This window comes from Citrus sinensis, chromosome 1 (assembly GCF_022201045.2).
Source record: "Citrus sinensis cultivar Valencia sweet orange chromosome 1, DVS_A1.0, whole genome shotgun sequence".
Taxonomy (NCBI): Eukaryota; Viridiplantae; Streptophyta; class Magnoliopsida; order Sapindales; family Rutaceae; genus Citrus; species Citrus sinensis.
The window spans coordinates 23,443,590-23,465,563 of NC_068556.1; the positions used below are offsets into that span (position 1 = coordinate 23,443,590).

At 34.1% G+C, this 21,974-nt stretch overlaps 2 long non-coding RNA genes across 3 annotated transcripts; both read right to left on the reverse strand.

The window, feature by feature from the left end:
* Nucleotides 1-1,175: 1,175 nt before the first annotated feature.
* LOC127901953 (uncharacterized) lies at nucleotides 1,176-1,764 on the reverse strand. 2 transcript variants are annotated; one of them, XR_008054356.1, is made up of 4 exons: nucleotides 1,622-1,764; nucleotides 1,556-1,588; nucleotides 1,391-1,456; nucleotides 1,176-1,324 (listed from the first exon to the last, which is right to left on the reverse strand). It is a non-coding gene; the product is annotated as an uncharacterized LOC127901953 (long non-coding RNA). The 2 variants fall into 2 exon arrangements; XR_008054355.1 differs by having other exon boundaries at nucleotides 1,556-1,694.
* A 17,297-nt stretch (nucleotides 1,765-19,061) lies between these two features.
* Nucleotides 19,062-20,813, reverse strand: LOC102628585 (uncharacterized). Its single transcript, XR_371849.3, has 3 exons — nucleotides 20,230-20,813; nucleotides 19,891-19,953; nucleotides 19,062-19,250 (listed from the first exon to the last, which is right to left on the reverse strand). It is a non-coding gene; the product is annotated as an uncharacterized LOC102628585 (long non-coding RNA).
* Nucleotides 20,814-21,974: the final 1,161 nt, after the last annotated feature.

Genomic DNA, 21,974 nt, shown 5'->3' on the forward strand with positions numbered 1-21,974 from the left:
CAACTGCACTAGGTTTTGCATTGGTTCCCCAGCCATATTTGATACTGAAAAAATATTATAGATTCGTTCCTCTTTTATTCATTGGCGTAATTTGCTCCCACGTCGCAGTTTACAACAAATGCCTTATCTTTTGAATCATAAGTCACCATCTGACAACTTAGCCATAGCCAAAGCATCAACAAGAGTTTATCTGGGTCAAATAAACACCTAGATAATCTTGTGGACACTCCTCGAACCACAAATGGAATGGTAGGTTCGTCGACCATCTCTAGTCTAAATCACAAGTTAGGCCCAAATTACATTCTCAATTGAAGAATAATTGTCTTCAGCCAATCTAGCATGAACATGTGGATGGATCAAAATCCTACCAAAACAAAAACTTAGAAAGAAAATATTGATATAATTATCATAACTTAAGAATAATAGCTGTCTTTAATTACATAATTTAAAAAATCAATCATCTTGTTAATTAATAAAGATTTAAACAATCAATCACTTTGTTTATTTGTCTTCCTTTTCATCTTTATTTTGATTCATTTCCTGCCATAAGCTTAGCTTGATTTATTATATATGCAAAATTGGTATAATACCTTATTTGCATTAGGAGCATAAAAAATAAGTTTGTTCTATAGATATTGGTAGGTTTATAATTAAAGCATAAATTTATATAAACAATAAATCACTCATTGGCCCACAAGTGGACACATTCTTATTGTTAAAAGCATTTGCTTGATTTTCTTTCAAAGGCAATAGATGGTAAGTTTTAAGTAATTAGATTGAAAGCAAGATGTTTCATTCAAGTTGGGAGAAATTTTAGAGGCTTTTTTCCCCCCCACTTTTACCAAGGAAGTTAAGTAAATTAGAGGAATCGGATTCGCCCAGAAATAATGTTTATCTTTTTCCAAGTGATGGATCGGAGGGAGAAAAAGTACGTTTGATTAAGCACACTTGGCACTAATAAGCCAATGCTTGCTCAGTCTAGCCAAAATTTATCCACTGGAGTTCAAATTATTTCAAATCATCATTTAGGTAAAAGATATATTTTGGCGAGACCAGGCAAGCATTGGCTAATCGATGCCAAGTGTGCTTAATCAATGCCCTTTTTCTATCCCCTGATCCATCACATGTGTTTGAGGAATTAAATAGAGCGACCATGATCTCCTCCAAGTGAAAGTGAGCAAATGGTTGAGCAGGTCACCTTGACCAGGTGGTATGAGCTTGAGCAGATCACCTCGACCAGGTACAATGAGGTTGAGCAGATCGCCTTGACCAGGTGGTGTGAGCTTGAGCAGATGACCATGTGGTATGAGCTTGAGCAAATCACCTCGACCAGGTGCTATGAGCTTGAGCAGATCACATCGACCAGGTGCTATGAGATAGAGCAGATCACCTCGACCAAGTGCTATGAGGTGGAGCAGATCACCTCGACCAGGTGCTATGAGGTGGAGCAGATCACCTCGACCAGGTGTTATGAGCTTGAGCAGATCACATCGACCAGGTGCTATGAGGTGGAGCAGACCACCTCGACCAGGTGCTATGAGCTCGAGTAGATCACCTCGACCAGGTGCTATGAGCTCGAGCAGATCACCTCGACCAGGTGTTATGAGCTCGAGCAGATCACCTCGACCATGTGCTATGAGCTTGACCAGATCACCTCGACCAGGTGGTCTAAACTTGAGCAGATCACCTCGACCAGGTGATGACCAAGAATAAAGACTCAGTTAAAATAAACCACCACAAAGCTCCTCCGAAAAAGCAGGGCACAAATTTGATCAATTAATGGTTATTGTCACGATCTAAGGTCGTGGGTGTGAGGTGTTTTATAAAGACCCCGAGAAAACCACACGGAGGAGATGGCTCTTTTTTCTCTTGATCTGACTGAGAAATTCTTTCTGGAGACTCTACTTTACTTTTCTGAAAATTATTCAAAAAACTTTTGGTTTTAAGGCAATATTTATTAAGCCATAGGAGAAATGGCATATTTGGTTTTTCCTATAAACCTCATAACTGACTTGAGCATCAGAGGGTTTACGCCGGAAAAACTTCCGGCACCTCTTACCATTCTCTGTAATTTCAGGTGCTTATTGATCGTCAGCTTGAAGATTATATGCTCATGAATGTTCTGCTCATAGTCAGAGAATATTCTCGGAGATTGACCAGCAGCTTCCCACCAACAAATTTAATGCTAATGCAGGGATCTGAAACTGAGTCACTAACCAATTGGTTCAGATTTCGGCATCAACAACATGGAAACGTGTCAGAAGGAATTTCAAATTTGCTTTCACAAACTTTATTGCTAGGTGGGTTTTAATTTAAATTTTAAAGGCTTTGGCATCTTATCACTTTTAATATTGTTTGTCTTTTGGTTTTCTTTTGTAAAAGAACTAAAGATCTTGCCACCTCGAGGCCTTACCTACCACAATGATAAACAAAAATATTTTGACAAAATCAGAAGCAAATTGCTGGCTTTTTTTATCGTCATTATTGAACGTCAGGAAGCTGATGAAATAAAAGGGCACATATATTCTCATAAAAGAATCGCAAATGATCAATATTTTCCGCCATCCAAAGAAACGAGAGGGTTCTAGGAGAAAATTCATTTGAATTTGATCCATTATTAATTTTTAATTAAAGAAGATCAAGGTGAATCTGGCGGCTTTTTTCTTTTTGATATGTTGAGATTAAGTTTAAAATTTTTAAGTATTCAACTCGAAAGATTAATCTATTGAATGGATGGTCATATATTATTTATCTTATTTTTCATGTAACCATATGATTTAATAATATAATAACATTATATTATTAAACTGTATAATTTAGTAGTTTTTCCAGACTTTAATAAAGTTTAAAATTCTGAACCAGATCAACACTATATACATATACAGAGAGAGAAAGGAGCATTTGAAACTTATAATGCTTAATTAGATTTTTTTCCCCTTAATTTAAAGGATGTCACCTGAGGGAATTTCAAATTTCCTTTCACAAACTTTATTACTAGGTGGGTTTTAATTTAAATTTTAAAGGATTTGGCATCTCATTCCTTTTTATATTGTTTGTCTTTTGGTTTTCTTTTGTAATAGAACTAAAAGATCTTGTCACCTCAAGGCCTTACCCACCACAATGATAAACAAAAATATTTTGACAAAATCAGAAGCAAATTGCTGGCTTTTTTTTTTATCGTCATTATTGAACGTTGGGAAGGTGATGAAATAAAAGGGCACATATATATATTTTTAAAAGAATCGCAAATGATCAATATTTTCTGCCATCCAAAGAAACGAGAGAGTTCTAGGAGAGAATTCATTTTGAGTTGATCCATTATTAATTATTAATTAAAGAAGATCAAGATGAATCTCGCGATACTTTTCTTTTTAATATGTTGAGACTAGATTTAAAATTTTTAGGTATCCAACCTGAAAGACTAATTTATCAAGTGAATGGACACACCTTATTTATTCTATTTTTCATGTAACCACATGACTTGATACTAGTATAATGATATTATACTATTAAACCATACAATTTAATAACTTTAGCTTTCTTGAATTTTAATAAAGTTTAGAATCCTGAACTAGATTGGCACTATATAAAGAGAAAGAAGAGCATCTGAAATTTATACAATGCATGATGCTTAATTAGATTTTTTTTGTTAATTTAAAGAATGTCAATTAAGAGCAGTTAATTAGGGATCCACATACACTAAACTGGTAAGATAAATATTGGATCAGGCATGTTGCCCTTTGCCTTTTTGCTTTTTTTTTTTTTTTGTTTAGGGGTAACATGATTGAAGTGACATGATATATTAATCTTTAATAGATCAAAGAATGTGAAGCAATAAAGGAACTTTAGATTTTCTATAAAAGGCGGTTGGCCTCCAACGTTAGAAGCAAGACTAACGGAAACAATTTTAAAAAAGGAAAAAACTTGTCTTTCGCTTCCTTATTAATTAAGCTCTTTGTGGTCTTGTACATACATCATGTCCCTAATGGCGCCTCCCCAAGCTCATCAGAGAGACAAGCTTGCTAGGGTCGGCAAGGAAGGCTTCGATATCTTGAACAAGTTGTACCCCACGAAACATGTAGGTACGCTTCCTCCTGATCAAGCATGCTATATATGTTCATCAACAATATAGAGTGTACCGCGGCCCCCAAGTTATCACAGTCATGGAGCCGGTCATCGATAGTAACCAGGCAGCTCAATCCTATGGTGGGAGGGTAGTTGTTGATCATACTGTAAGAAGAAATATTCGTAGGGCAGATTATTAATTATAATATCAATAAACACTTTGTATTGGCAGTAGTAAGGGTTGAAGCTTGCAGCTTAATTACTTATGCTTGCTGCTGCTGGAAGAGCATATATGCTCTCCTTGTATTACTTTAAGTATGTACTTTGTATAAATAATGTCTAGCGCTGGCCGGCCGAGGAAGCTAGTGAATTGAAAAAAAGGGAAAAAAATCCTACTTCCTATTTGAGCTGAAGAGTGTCTAGGCTCTAGCTAATTTGAAATTTCCATTGTGTTGTTTGTATTTTCAAACGTATAAATAAAAATCGTTTGCTGTTATGTAGTCTTCTATTTGAGCTCTGATCTCTCTCTCTCTTCAATTATATCATGAATTATACTGATTTGAATTATTGATGAATTTCACCGTTGGGTTTCGACTCTTGTATATTGCTTGTAATAACTTCGGAGAGCATCAATTTTTCTCTCGCTAAAATTGATATATATTATTTATTACCCCTACTGTTTTCATAATACCCAAAAATTGACACAAAAAAATTAAGGAAAAAAATGTGTAAATGGATCATTTGCTTGATATTTTATCTTTGGAATATAAATGGCTATAATTAGTATTTAATTTTCCTTTAAAAAGATAACAGTTATTTAACGATTTTTTTAACTCTATTAAATATCATTAAACTCATGTACATTTCACAGAAAAAAATTTTCTTCAAATTATTGACATTTACAAGTAGTTTTATAACTATTATTATATGTTTAATTTATTAATTACTAGTTGTTCTTTTAATTAGCATGCATTAAATTAAAGTGGACATACATAAAGGGGAAAAAAATATTAAGAGCACATCAACAGAATTATTAAAAGATAAACATGCTTAAAACATAATAATAATAATGACATTTTAAATCAACACAAAATTACTTAGAAATAAAGATTTGATTAAAATAGTTGGAGTGATAAAACGGGGGATAACCAAATTTGTTGAGAAAAAAAAGAAGATAGGGAAAGATTTAATTAAAATAATTTAGCTTGTTCTTATTTAATATCTCTTGAAAAGGAAAACTTATTTTTTCACAGAAGTAGGTAAATAAATATTTAAAGGGTAAAATTTGGTGGTGCTCTAAAAAAAATGAGTAGTTAATAATATGTAGGTTCCTGATTTTTAGCAAAATCACTAGAGTTAAGAGACATCTCGTAGTCTCTTTGATATATGTCCTTATTGTGATATTGTGAGATTTTATTTTAGTATTGTTTGATTAACTGCAACCCCATCACCTCCTCTACCGACCCATTATGTCTCATGCAAATGATATTGGAACTTGGGACCGCAAACCTCTTGTCTTTACCGTCAAGTTCCATTAGAAATGCGTACGTGATACCACTGAAATCAGCTTATCTATAGACTTATTTCTATCACGTTTTTAGCGGTCAGATTTTATTAATAAATTCTTAACAGAATCTAACAGCAGTGACCCGAATGAAAAAAAAAAAAAACAACAAAATGTATTTATTTGTGAATTTTTTAGAACTCAGTGGTCCAAATATTATCATCCCATGATAAATTGATAACCATATAGAGTACTGAGGGAGTTTCCTGAAAGATAAGATTCTGTGACTGTGTGTTTCTCCGACGACGCTTGTTGGATCAAGTCAATTTTATATGTACCCATTCACGCATCTTGGAATTTAACCCCCGCCACTTATATATGCTTTAAATTTCAAAAGTGAAATGCTTCCTGTGGATACCCTTCTGATTAAAACTTTTATTCAATCCCCAGCGGGCAGGCATGTTGATCTCAAAATAGAAGCATATATAGGATCATGATCAAATTCGTTTTGCTTTATCTGTATTTATTCTTTGCATGTCAATTACAAGGGTGAGAGATGCCCCCATGGAACATGCTTTGAAGGAGACTACAATCTCATCATGCCAATTTTGGACCTCACGTGAACTTGCCTGCTTCACTATCTTCAGAAGAATAATTTGTCTGAAATATCATCATAGTAACAGTAATGCTATTTAGCCATCGAACAAATGATTTGTTACCTAACTAATTATATACGATTCGTCCCATCGAAGAAACAAATATTAGTCTAAAGAAAGGTTCTAAGTCATCCAATTAGGAGCATCTTGATTTTAATTGACGCATAGTTCTCGAGTTTTTAATTTGTTATCTAAATGGAAGTTATTTGGGATCCACACAACTAATAATTAATTAAACAGATAATAATACAAAAAGATAAAGTATCCCCCGAGGCAGTTCTTTTTCAGATGTATATCTAACACTTTAATAATGGGATTGAAGCAGAAGCATTTTCTATAAAAAGAATCCATTAGATCCATACGCAAACGCAACCGGAAACTCAGAGTCAGATGAAAAAAATTTACTTCCGAGCTAGTTTTGGTTTTTGGGGCAAGTACTATGCTTTCCATTAAAATATATGGAATTGTTACTTTTTCTTTAAACATTTTTGGGGTTTTACGACTTACTTGTCCCTATAATTTTTATTGTAGTCGTGATCCTTTTGACATCAAATCTATAACACAAAAAAGAAAAAAGATGGTTTTAGTCATACTCAAAAACTAAATAAAGAATTGATGATTGCCCCAACTAATTAATATGCGATTTTTTTCCTTACTGAAAGTGTCAATCTCCCTTAACATATAGTGCTACCGCACTGTGTCATTTGGGACACTTTGTTTGATGACTATAAGACATGGCGACATTGCTAGTAAACGGAGACCGTTGAGCCTAGCAAAAAGAAATAATAATGAAAAAAAATTAATAATAAAATAAATTCACTATAATTAGTTTATATTCCCAAATTCTACCAAAAGATGGACTATTAGTACATATGCATTTGATTGGAATCACAAAAAGTTAAGATTTGGAGAGGCCAATTTCTCCCTAACCCTTTTGTCCTTTTAACATTCGCAAAATCATATCAGGGGATTAAGAGTAAACCTTATTGAAGGCCTTAAATTTCTATATAAGGGCACCTGGCCTCAAATGTTACAAGCAAGACACAAACAAATTTTTTTAAAAAAAATCTTATTTTCTTAATTAAGCATTCTGTGCACTTATACATCCCTAATGGCATCACCTCAAGCTCATCAGTCAAACAAGCTTGTCAGGGTTGGCATGGAAGGCTTTGTTCTCTTAGAAGAGATCTACAGTTTCCCCAAGAAGTCTGGAGGAATGCTTTCTGGTACTCAATCATGTGATGATCATCGGCAATACCCTGGCCTCAGGGGGCCGGTAATTGATAGCAGCCAGGCCGCTCGATTATATGGTGGCATGGTAATTCCGGATTCTAGTACAACAAAAACAAAATTTTACAGGGACTACGGTTACTAATTATAGGCTTATATATCGTCCTTTGATACCTAACACTTCACTTTATACTAGTAGTCGTATTAAATTGAAGCTTGCATCTTAAATTATGCATGCTAGCTGCTGCTGAAAATATATATGCTAGCTGTCCTTGTACTTAATTAAAAGTACTTTCTTTTTCACTCTTAAAAGTACTTATATATATATATATATATATATATATATATATATATATATATATATATATATATATATAACATTATATATGTAGCTGTGGCCGGCCGAGGAAGTTTGGGAGTCTGCTGATATCATCAGAGTATATAGTGAGTAAAAAAAAAAAATCCCACTCCGTTGAGCTGATGTCTGATGAGTACTACATATCTAGCTAGTTTGAAATTTGCACACGGCTTGTTTGTATTTTCTAAATAACTCTCCTCTTTCTGTTATAATGTTATGCTGTTATACAGTTTCCTATTTTAGCTGTGATCTCTTTCTCTATCCGACTAATTATTAGTTACAATAATTTAAAGTTGAATACATACATAGTGAATACAGTAATCTACTTATGTGAACAAATCAAGGTGATTAGATGTTTTGTTGACTACCGTGATTATTAATTTCCTTAACAATATTGTTGGTATCAAATTAAATCGAGATAATAAGATATAGGTCCCTAATTTTTTATAAAATCACAATTCAAAAAGTAAGATATATCTCGTAGACTCATTTCCCTCTCTGACTATTTATATTTGTGATTTTTTTAAACCCCGAGGATCCGAATATTATGATTGTGAGAGTGAGTTCCCTCAAAGATAAGATTATGTGATTATGTTTATGATTTTGTTCTATGAATCAGTTACAATAACAATAATGCTAATTAGCCATTGTAAAACTTATTATCTTAAACAAAAAAAAAAGTGTCATTCTTATTGATGAATTAATTTAGGGAAACAAAATAAACTTCACTCTTGTTTATTAGTATCTTTCAAAATCTGCATTAATTTATATGCAATAAACTAAATGACGTAAATTGAAAATAATAAAAAAGTATGTATAACGCCCTATGAAATGTACTATGTATAAGATGATATGAAAAATCCTCAAGTTAATATTTGAGTTGTTATGATCAAAGGGTGTAATAATAAAAAAAGACTTATGTATAACCATTTATGAATAAGGGGTTTGGGTGGCTTTTTTCTCCTTAGGTAATATAAGACATTTTTTCTATTTTACTTTTGAAAAGTTAGATAAAATAACTATTACTGAAATGACAAGGATGTTTTATCTGAATAGTACAAGGACTAACAAAATCTCATTATTAGCTCAAACTAAAGGGATTCAAATAACATTTATCCCTGAAATAAGGTGGCAATTTTTTCACCTACTATTTGTGTAAACCCTTCCACTTTGAGAAAATATTGACGGTAAATTCAAATTAATTTAAAAAAAATCAACAATAAAATTTTTACAATTAATTAATTAAATCTTTCTTATATCCTTTTCCTTAGATTTCTTTGACAATTCAAGTTGTTTCAATATAGGTTTTATTTGACTATTTAACCCTTATGATATATAATAAACAAATTGCCTAATAAATATACGTTTTTGTATGTAATAGTTAATGTATTTTAATTTTCATGACATATAATCTAACATTTTTAATTGAAATCTTAGAATTCTCAATACTCTACATGCAAATTATATAATTTTGATGATCTTATAGTTTACATGAGTATTTTGCCATAGAGACATTATATTAGTTTAGTAAGAGATTAATAATCATATTAATAAGGTTGAATTGACACATTATTTAGAAATAATGAATTTTGTATAAAAATTAAAAAATATTGAAGTGAAAGAAAATTTTGGGTACTTTACCTTTTAAGGGTAAAATAATCAATTTAAACTTAAACTAAAGCAATCTTAGTAGTCAAATATAATAAAAAAGAAATCTAAGTTAGAAGAATAATTAAGATAGATTTAATTAACTAATTCTCTACAATTCTTCTTTATTTGAAATATTTAAAATTTATATGCACTATTTGTAATTATTTTTTAAAATTGAGGTGGGTTAACAAAAGTGTTGGTGGAAGCATCACCATCCTTAGAAATAAGATATTAACATTTGAATAATTTAAAAATTACTCGTTGATAAAATATCTATATATCCCTAATCCCCTTATTTAAACACAACTATTATTAATTTTTCACATCTGAAAAAACAAACATTGTAAAGAAATGTTCTAAAGCGTCCATTTTGGATCATCTTAATCATAATTGTTGTCTATTTAATCCCCTAGAGTTTTTACTAAAAAGAATGTTAATTACTTTGGTATCCACATGCATGAAACTGATAAGATATTCGAAAGGCATATTGCCGGCGGGCCCCTTGCTTTTTTAATCGTTTTAACATGATTAAAGTGGCATGTTATCAATCTTTAATTAATAGGTCTAACAGTGAGTGAAGCATAGAGGTCCTTAAGATTTCCTATAAAAGGCACTTGGCCTCAAACATTAGAAGCAAGACAAAGAAAACAAGTTAAAAAGAAAATCTATTTTGTTCCTTAATTATCTCCTTGTGCTCTTACACACATACATCCCTAATGGCACTTCCTCAGGCTCGTCAGACAGACAGCTCTTACACACATACATCCCTAATGGCACTTCCTCAGGCTCGTCAGACAGACAGGCTTGTTAGGATTGGCAGAGAAGGCTTCGATCTCTTGGACGAGTTGTACGGTCGCCCCAAGAAACATGGAGGAAAGCTTCCTCCTACCCAATCATACAATCATCATCATCAATATACGAAGGCATGACAGTTGTTGATCATAGTATGAGAAAACCAATTCGCAGGGTGTGTATTATTAATTAGGCTTATAGTATCAGTACATACTCATTCGTACTAGTACTAGTACTTGTATTAGGATGAAGCTTGCAGCTTAATCTATTATGCTTGGCTGCTTGCTGCTGCCCAAAGCGTGTGTGCGCGCTCTCCTTGTACTTATAAAAGTATCAGAAGTACGTACTTTATAAATAATATATGTAGCCATGGCCTGCCGAGGAAGCTAGTGAGTAAAAACAAGAGTCCACTGACTTCCTTGAGCTGAAGAGTGTCTAGTTTGGGATTTGCATAGAGTTTGGGTGTATTTTCTATTTCTACTCCTTCTGTGTTATAAATAAAAATATTTAGCTTTTATATGCAGTTTGATCTCTCTCTCTCTCTGATAAATAAAGAGTTACACTGATTTTGTAGTAGTTGAATAATTAATAATGAATTCCAACGTTGCGTCTGGATCGGCTCATTTGAATATGTTGCTAAATTTAGTTTTAAAATTTACAGAATAATTATAACACCCCGTTCACATTTTTGAATGAAAATTATTAATTGATAAGTACGAACAATATTTTCGTCACGAACGTCATGCAGGTGATGAAAGAACCAAAAGAGAAACGAAATTTAAAAAAAAAAAGAAAGAAAAAAAGTTAAATTGATATAATAACAGATAGATCCCTGGTTTTTAACAAAATAAAAAAATAAACTATATCTTGTAATTTCTTGACGCGGGACCCCATTGTTAGATTTTGTTCAATGATTTTATGATTCACTGAAATCAGCTTATCGTCTTAACAGAACTAGTAGCTCTGCGGCACGACACCATGGCGATCAGCCAATACCCGAATGAAGAAAGATACAAACTCTAATTTTTCTGTATTTATTTTGAATTTATTAGAACACAAGGACCCAGATATTATTATCCCATTGTATGTTTCCCGAAAGATTATGTGATTTGCGTGCATCTGTGCTTATACTTGAAAAGGTTTTCAACCCACGAGGCTTGTTGGACCAAGTCAATTTAGTATGTATCCATTTATGCAACTTGAAATTTAACGTTCAGCACTTATCCTTTAATCTTCAAAAGTAAAAAGATGCTGAAGGAAGAACTGCTTTCTGTGGATACCCTTCTGATTAAAACTTCCATTCAATCCCAGGTAGGTAACATTGCTGGTCACAATATCAGGATCATGAGAAAAATCATTTTGCTTTATCTGTATTTATTCTTCATCTCAATTATAAGGGGGAAGAGATGCCCCCATGAAACATGCTTCTGAAGGAAATTACCACATTATCCTGCCACTTTCGGACCTCACGTGATCAGCATCAGCTTGCCTGCTAGATTATTTACTCGAAGAATAATAATAATAATAATAATTTTGTTGTCTTCTCCCTTTTTCTTTTGTACATGAAAAAGTTCTTGGTGATAAAGAATTTATTCCCGAGCGCCCTTAAACACATTGTCCCACTGTATATTTAGCTAACAACATCAAGTTTTTAATTATATGCTTAGTCACATTCAATAAACTGTATGAGTCTAAAGAAGGATCCTTAAAGCATCCATTTTAGAGCATCTTAATCTTAATTAATGTGTTATCCTCAACTCAACTTAATCATGCAAAAGCATAAAGTACTATCCGAATTAAGAGCTAGTTGTTCTTTTTAAGATGTACAGCATTTCCAACATCATCGATAATTGGATTGTAGCTGAAGCATTTTTCTGAAAAAAGAATCAGATCCATACGCACCGATATGAAAATATCTTGGGAAATTTATACTGTGTAGATTATAAAATCATTATCAAAACTAACCATAAAACAAATTTTTTTACCATAATAGCCATTTATACCCATATTTGACTAAATTATCCCTAAAAGAGCTTGGTAGGCTGCAGGCGATGGAAGTCATCACTCGTGTTGGTTGTTTATAGGTGATGGCTCGCGGGCTATGGAAACCATCAGTTACATTGATTGTGGGTGATAAGAGCCATTGGTCGCTGGTGATGGCAGTCATTGCATGTGTAGGTTGCAAGCAATGGAAGCCATTGCCCACATTGGTTATGGAAGTCATCACACATGTTGGTTAGTTGTAGGTGATGGAAGCCATCGCCCGTGTTTCTTGCAAGCGATAGCAACCATCGCCGGTGTTGTTTGTGGGCGACGGAAGTCATCGCCTGTGTTGGCTGGTTACGGACAGTGGAAGTCATTGCCTGCGTTGCTTGCGTGCCATGATAGCCATTACCCACGCTAGTTGGCTTCTATCGCCTGTGTTGGTTATGGGCAATAAAGACCATCGCCTATGAGAATGGAGATGATGGAGCCCAACGCCCATGTGTATTGAGCTCAATGGCCCGATTGGCATGCTTTCATTTCTTTCTCTTACACTTAACAACATGATTGAAATAATCTTCTTAGAGACATTTTAACCAACACTTAATCTGTCATATGGGACACAACCTCATCTTAACAAAATTAGTTTGAAGGGTTAAAGAAGTAAGCTTGTTGGTTGTTGAAGGAAGTCGTTGGTGAAACTAGTAAAAACCGTGAAAAGAGATGGGGATGGTGTGAGCAATGTCATGCTTGTGGATTTAGATCCGTTTTGTTTCTTTTAAGGGCAATTTGATCTAAAATGGGTATACGTGGTTATCATGGTAAGAAATTCAGTTACATAGTCTGTTTTAATAATAATTTTATGAAAATGACTAGATAGGTAAAATTTTCAAATATCTTCTTAATTTCTTTTAGGTTTTTGGGCAGGTAATAATTAATTTATAATTATAATTTGGGACATGTTCAATGGACCGTTACAGTGTATATTTGAACGGAATCATCCCGAAAGGCGAAAAGATAAGATTGGAGAGACCAATTTTCCCTTCCTCTTTGCACTTTTTAACATGATGACGTGATATTAATCTCTAATATCAAAGAGTGCTCATGAAGCTATAGAGAGGGCTTTAAGATTAATTTCTATAAAAGGCATTGGCCTCAAACACTAGAAGCAATACTACGAACAAATAACAAAAACTTCTCTAGTTTTCTAAAGTACATATAACTTCTGCTCTCATAGTTAGCTAATGGCTCCTCCAACTTATCAGCAGAAAGACAAGCTTGTTGAAGTTGCCAAGGAGGGCTTTGCTCTCTTGGACGAGTACTGTGGCGGCTCCAAGAAGTCTGGAGGTAGGCCTCCTACTAATCAATGCACATACTTGTATCACGGCCCACAGATAATCACTGTCAAGGCACCGGTCATCGATAGCAGCCAGGCAGCTCAATTTTATGGTGGCATGGAGGTTGTGGATCATAATATTAGAACAAAAATTTGCAGGGCATATTAATTAGGCTTTTGTGTTTTCCTTTCAGAGTATAAATTTACCTATATCACTAGACATGTATGTATATATATTCTCCACTTTGTAGTACTAGTACTAGTACGGGGTAATTAACTTGAAACTTGCAGCTTAATTTATATGCTTGCTGCAGCTTATCAAAGCATGCTCTCTCCTTGTAGAACTGTTTATAAATAATATTCTTCCGTACTTTCTATAATCATGTTGCCAATTTGGAGTTCCGCTCTTTCTCTGTCTCTCTGATTCATAATGAGTTATAGTGATCTTTAAAGTTGAATTTCTAGTGAATTTCAGTAATGGGTTTGTTCTCTTATATGTTGTTTGTAATTGTAATTCACAATATTAGTAAAAACTACTCATTAGTTTGGGCGGCAGCCTCTTTAATCTTTTATTTGCATGCAAATTTTAATTAGTAATTATCAGAGATAGAAGACAGACGTTCCTAATAATTTAAACATCTGATCCCCATTTCTCAGGACTGAATTTCTTTCATTCTTTTTTCTTTTTTCTTTCCCTCATAATCTGTGGATATGGCAGCAATACAATTTGATAGAAGGAATCAGCTTTTCAGCAATTGAACGCCACTTTCTAGGAAAAATTAAAAAGAAAAGAGAATCATGCCACCACTCACCTTAACTTTTTTTTCTTAAATGGGATAAGAACTGGGTGGAAAGATAACTAGATAAGGTTATGTGATTCGGTTTAGAGGAAGGCAATGTTATGTATTCATCTTAAGTTTCCGTTCATCAAATGGATAGTAAATTTCTAAGACTTTAAAAATTATCTATTACATCATTTCATTATCTAATCTATAAATGTCACATCAATTTTACTTGAATCCATGAAATTTAAAATTTAACCCCCACCACTAATGCTACTGATCATTCAAAATAATCATCTTATCCTGCCACCCTTTGTAATTTGGGACACTTCTTTCTTTCTTGTGGGGCAACATTAATGCTAGTATATAAGCTGACACCACTGGCCGTAGTTTAAAAGACACACTGTTATTTTCCTCCATAGCCATTGTTTATACCGTCTTTCTATTTCATCAAATGAATCATATTCCATACATACCAGTATATACATGAACGGAGTCCTCAAAAGAAAGATTTGGAAAAGCAATTAATGAAGTTACTTGATATTAATCTTTAATATCTAAAAGGGCATGTGGAGCTATAGAGTATGGAAGGCTTTAAGATTCATATATATATATGAGGGGCTTAGCCTAAATTGTTAAAGGCAAACAAGAAACAAAATTAGAACTAGTTCTGTTTCTTAAAGCAATTTCTTGTGTATTTTTTTAGTAAATATGGTTCCTCAAACACAAACTCATCAGACAGACAAGCTTGTTAAAGTTGCTTTGGAGGGTTTTGCTCTCTTGGACGAGTTCTACGGGCGCCCCAGGAGGTCTGGAGGGATGCTTAATTCTACTACGTCAACATACGATCATCATCAATCATATGTTTACCAGGGGCCCCAAGCAACACAGTGAGGGAGCCGGTCATTGATAGCACCCAGGCGGCTGTATTTTATGACGGCGTGGAGATTGTGGATCACGGTATGAGAAAACCAATTCGCAGTAGCAGGGCTTTTTAATTACGTTCTTATAATATATTTCCATTTTTGAGTATATATATGTACCTAAATCACTAAACATGTATGTATATACACTCAGGTTTATTGTACTAGTAACAACTTGAAGCTTTGCAGCTTAAATTATGTGTTTGCTGCCGCTCAAAGTATTCTCTCCTTGTAGACTTGTAGTAATGCTGATTATAAATAAAAACCCTCTGTAGTTATTAGAATTATGCTGCCTCTTTGGAGCTCTGCTCTGCTTTCTCTCTCTGTGTCTCTCTGATTGATTATGAGTTATACTGATTTTAAACTGAATTTGTAATGAATTTCAGCATTGGTTTGTGCTCTTGTATGTCGTTTGTAATTTGTAATATTAGTAAAACTCAATATTCCAGCTGCAGTGTCTTTATTTGCATGCAAATTTTACATATTAATTAGAATTATCGTAGACAGAAGTCAGAAGTCGATAACTGAACAGTCACCAGATCCTCCCATTTCCCAGGCCTGAATTTCTATTATTATTATTATTCCAATGATTTCTGTATAGGAATGGCAGCAATACACTTTTGATGGATGGAATCAGCTCTTCGGTAATTGAATGCCATTTTTTAGGAAAAGTTAAAAAGAGTAGAAGAGAAAAGCTGTAATTAATTTGCGATAAAATTCAACAGACTGAGGATTTAGATCCTCTTTTGATCTTGCCGTTTGCTTAGACTTACGAAATCCATCGTGTTTCATCAGCTTCCGTTTTTATCTTAAATGAGAAAAGAACTAGTGTAAAGATGATTCTGTTTGGTTTCATCTTAACTAATTCCAAGATTTTAGACCCAATTTCCCTAATAAGACAGCCATTTTTACAACTTCAAAAAGAGGAGGGAAAAAAATCTACACCATATTTACTATCCAATTGATGAATGTCATGTCATTTTTTTTCCTTTTTTTAATCCATTCATGCAACTTGAAATTCAGCCCTACCACTGATGCTGCATTCGTTCAAAAGTAAACAGATGCAAAAGAAGAATCCTTTCTGGGGATACCTTCCTGATAAAAGAACTTTCATCTCAATTCAATCCTGGGCAATATAATATTGTCATGTCCATCTTATCCTGCTTCTTTTGAACCTCAAATGATCAACAATGATTATAAGGGTTATTTTTATCACTTATTTTTCAGATAGTGCATCAAATGCTAAACATCTTGCATCGAGTTCATAGATTTGATGGGTTCAATTAATTAGCACCCACAAAAATATTTATCCTACTTAATCTGTTAACTAGAATGAGAATTTATCGCCAAATACTTCTTTGGGACCAAACATATTTATTTTTAGAATAAGATCTTTATTTATGAATCTTGTTAGTTATCATTGCCCGTATCCATTAAACTATTTAGTCTAAAGAAAGGTTCTAAAACGTCCACTCTGGAGCATCTCAAACCAATTAATTAATTAATTAATGCATAATCATGCAGTTCTTTTTCCTTTTCCTTTTTCTCCTTATAAAAAATTGTTAAAAAAAGTAGTTTCCTGAAGAGAATTTTCTCTTTCACAGATTTATATCTAACACATCAGAATGGATTGCAACTGAAGCTATATCAAATAAAAGAATCTATCAGATCCATAATCAACCATAGAAACACAGATGGAATAATCTTCTTCTTTTTCTGATTTCTCCATTAGTTTATAGTGCTGCCGCCCTGCCCCTGTATAATTTGGGACATTTTGTTCTTGATACGGGGCAACAATGCTAGTAAAATAACAACATTGGCCATATAGATATTTCTCAATAGCATCAGTTCTCAATTTAATGGTTTGCCCCTTTTTTCAGTTTTTTAACATTAATGAAGGGACATAATATTAATCTTTAATATATAAAAGTGAAAGGGCTTTAAGATTTCTGTAAAAGGGGCTTGTCCTCAAACGTTACTAGCAAGACAAACAAAAAACAAATAAAAACTGGTTCTGCTTCCTAAAGAAAAATCTTGTGCTCTTATTCACAATGGCCCCTCAAACTCAAACTCATCAAACAGAGAAGCTTGTTAAAGTTGCCAAGGAGGGCTTCGCTCTCCTCCACGAGTTCTACGGCTGCCCCAGGAAGTCTGAAGGGAGGCTTAATCCTACTGCACCAACGTACAGTCATCGTCATTATATCTACAAGAATAAACAGCCATACGTTTACCCTGGCCCCAAGTCATCACTGTCAGGGAGCCAGTCATCGATAGCAACCAGACAGCTCAATTCTATGGTGGCATGGAGATTGTGGATCATACTATAAGAAAAGAAATTCGCAGTCGCAGGGCTTTCTGATTAGCCTTGTTTTTCTTTCTTGTGTATGAAGGTACCTAAATCACTAAACATGTATATACTCCACTTTGTACCAGTAGTAGTACTTGAAGCTTGCAGTTTAGTTTACCATGCACCAGCTTCATTGCCATGGTTAGAGGAGAGAGCAAGAGTCTTGTACTAGGTTGGCTTGCACTACTTTTAATTTGCACTAGCTCCTGTAGTCTGTAGAGTAGTTTGTATCATCTGCCTCTCCACCTTCTGTCATAAATAAGAATTCTGTGTTTTTATACATACATCGTTCCTGTTCGAACTCAAATCTCCCTCTCCCTCTCTCTCTGTAATTATTAATTATGTCTTTTAGAGTTGAATTAGTTGTGGATTATTTGTAGATCAAGGGTCCAATATGTTTGCGATTAAAAGGAATAGTTGAAGATCAACCATAAGAAATTGTTCAATATTGGGTTTGCGCATCTTATATGTTGTTTGTGGTCTACAATATTAATTTGTAAAACTTATTTATTCTAGCTGCAGCTCTTTTTATTTCTTGCACAAGCACAGCAGATACAAATCTAATTCGGCGAAGAAAAACTACCATAAAGATATGTTCCTCACACATGAAGGAAGTAAAAATTAAACAAAAACTCGCTTTCGTGTTTTTTACAGTAATAGATGCGAGGGAGGGATTCTGGAGTGGGTGTTTTATTTACTTCTTAAAACGTGTACATATACTTTAATGAATCTTTGATAAAATTCATAAACATGTTGCAACCATTGCATGGATAAACAGCAATACTCCAAAAGTACCAAAAAAGTACCAAAGACTCTGAAAAGACCAGTCCCCGAATCTCTCCGGGTGAGTCAATCTAGCCTCATCAAAACGGATTTAATAATAATTTTATTAGTAAAAATTCTGCCGAAAATTCGACAGTCTCATTTATAAATATAACACTCCCAATCTACAAATATGAATATAACACTCTCAAAATCATTCAATATACAACAAACTCCAAAGATCAACATCCTCAACAAAAATACTGAATTTTACTCAAGATATCTCCAGAGTCTCAAAAGGTAATATTATAACTAATTTTAATATACTTCAGTTTATTCTTAATCCCAAAAGAATAATATAACAAAATTATACATTCCCAAAATAACGAGATAATAAAGATGTTCTAACAAAAATCATCTATATCTTCAAATACCATCACGTGGCCAAGATTCAAAATATATTTACAATCGTTGGGTTTGTATGGGGTACTTGCAACCTCCTGGTGAGGGGGGTAAAATATAATAAAAACAAAATGAGTTTGAGATCAGTGAGTGAATAGTAGTTTTTGAAAATTATTTCTTACTTTAAAAAAAATAATCATATCATTTCCAAACACAATTTCATCAAACCATATGCGAGAAACCAATAATAAATTATTTAACATTTAAATCATACTAATAACCATGAAAAGCATATATAATATCGTACCAAATAACCATGGAAATCACATCATAATATCATATAGAATACACAAATCTGAAAAACCATCACCAAACAAGTACCCAGGGAAATAATCTCGTCGTATCCAGACCTCAACGGACGGGCAATGATGTACTATCTAGGTACCGTCACACCCCGAAGCTACACGGATAGACAGGGAAATACAATCACATATCTCATCATATATGATTATATGTGCATGCATAATCTAGTCTCCAAAGGACAAAAGCGTCCAAGCACACGGCCCAAAGCCTCTGTGTGTACTCAGACGAGCCCCAAAGGCCTGTATCTCATCCGTATTATATGTATCATTTGTATCTCAATATCTGTCTGTATCTCATATTTGTATCTCTATAATCATCATACCGCACACATATGCCCCCAGAAGGCAAAAACTCCTAAACACATGGCCCAAAATCTCTATGTGTGTTCAAACGGGCCCCAAATGCCTCTAATCTCATTTGTATCATTGTATCTGGAAGGAAGGATACTGTCCAATGATTTTAAAAACAATTTCTATACTCATATTAATGTACATTTTAATCATACATTTCTTTTCATTATCACATCTAAATACATTTTTCTCATCTTTAAAATACTATCATATTTTATTCAATGTCGATACGAAAAACCATTAATCAAACATTTTAATATAATATCAATGCGTGAATAAAATCCATTTCGAGAAATCATTAAATCAGAACATTTAAAACACTTATTTTGCAAACATGTATTACTATCATAATTAACTATGAAAATAAATTTTATATATTCCACTCACAGTGATAATGTTCACACTCGGTTATCATCCACATCCGCATATCGGTTCTCGCTCGCAAATCTCCTAAATCAAGGAAACGACATAATTATTTTCCGTAAATCAGAATTAGAACTAAATTTATGCAATAAACTCAAAACAAACATTCATTCATAATTTACAACTCCTGTATTGATAGAATTACCAAAATACCCTCGAATCCATAAATCATTAAAATACTTTGAAATCATAAGTCACCGAATTACCTCGAAATCGTAATTACACCCTATCCTCAATTTCAGGAATTAATAAAATATCCACAGGCTCAGAAATTACAAAATCAACCCCCAAATGTGTAATTACCGAATTGCCCTTGCCGGTCAACGGTGACCGAAATTTAGTCGACGCTGGCCGGGAAGCTCAAGTCTGAAAGTTCCAATAACGCTGAGTCTAATAGTGTCGGCGATGAGCTCCCACGCACAGCAACGACGTCAGAATCTAGCTCGGTAGCCGTGAAACTCCAACAATTGACCGGCGGCGAAACAGTGACTCCCAGTGGCTATGGATGGTCGGAAATGGAAGAGGGAGTCGTGGGGAACAAAATCCAACCGGTGGTGTCACCCAAAGCTGGCGAAAATCCCGGCGGAGCAAAGTGAAAAAGTCGCGGGTTTTCAAGCTTTGGTCGCCGATGTTCTGGCTGTTTTTCAGCGACGTGGATGGGACGGGTATGATGGCCGGTCTTCAAGCTTTAGATTGGTACCAAGCTTGACCATTGGGGTGGCCGGAATCGCAAGATATGGCCGAGTCGATTTCGGGTCAAACGGGGCGGGTTTTGGGTCTGTAGTTGGGTCGGTTTGGCAGCTTCCCTTCTCTCTCTCACGTGTGAGTATATTCCCCTTTTTTCCAGCTCTTTTCTTTATTTGTTTTAACTTTAACCGCCTCACTTTTTTTTTTTCTAATTTTCACATATGTTACAGACTCTCTTACGAAGATAAATGACATTTTTTAAGGACTCCGACACTTTCAAGGAAAGCTAAGTAACAGGGAGTAAAATGGATTTTCCAACAAAATTTACTACTTAAATACCTATTTAATTCATCGTGCCACTTTCTCTTTCTGCCTTATCTTAAAAGAGACTAAAACAAGTGAAAATATATTTTATGTTATGTATCCTGATTCTGTTTCTTATCTCAAATAATTTCACGCTTTAATTCACTCCAGTGATATTACATTCATCCGTTTAATGTGAAAGTACTCGTCTACCTTTTACAACAGTTTATGTCACATCCTTGAATAGAGAAATTGGGATAATCTTTTAGGATGATTAGCAGCATATAGTATATGCTAAAATATTTGAATCGATAAGGCGTGTTGGACTGGAGTTGGACCCTGTCAACTTGTAACCCACCCCCACCGGCCACCACGTTCGGATGCTAATCTGCCCATGTTCAATATTCAAAGGTGAAAGATGCAAAAGAAAAAATGCTCCTTTCGGATATACCTTCAAAAACTTACATTCAGTCACAGGGAAAAGCTTATTTCTTGCTGAAAACATATAGGATCATCAAAACGTATAGGGATAGCAATTTTACACTTTTCAAGGAAGAATTCTTGTTTGAACAAGATTCCATCCCCTAATCCCCTGCTAAAAACGTTGTGCCACTCTCTTTCACACACACATAAATATTCATATTTAGACCAAATCTTAGGAATCTTAATAGTTATAATTGCCACATCCAATAAAATATTCGTCTAAAAGAGAGGTTAGTTAAGCATCCATTTTGGCGAGCATCTGAAACTTAATTAACGTTACAAAGAAGTTAATTTGGTCCACAAGGGCAGTTCTTCTGCATATGCATATCTAATCTTACAAATCAATAGTGGGATTGTAGCTGAAGTTCTTATTCTGAAAAAAGAATCTAACAGAGATTAAAACGCATCCACAGAAAACCAAATGATAGAAATCCTCCTCTTTTTTCACTTTTGGGCAGTTACTATATATGGTCCCCATTAATACAAAGTGCCGCCGCCCTTCATAATTTGGGACACATTGACATGTTCCTTTATGGTAATTCACCGTTCGAGCTATTACCATTGTTATACCGTTT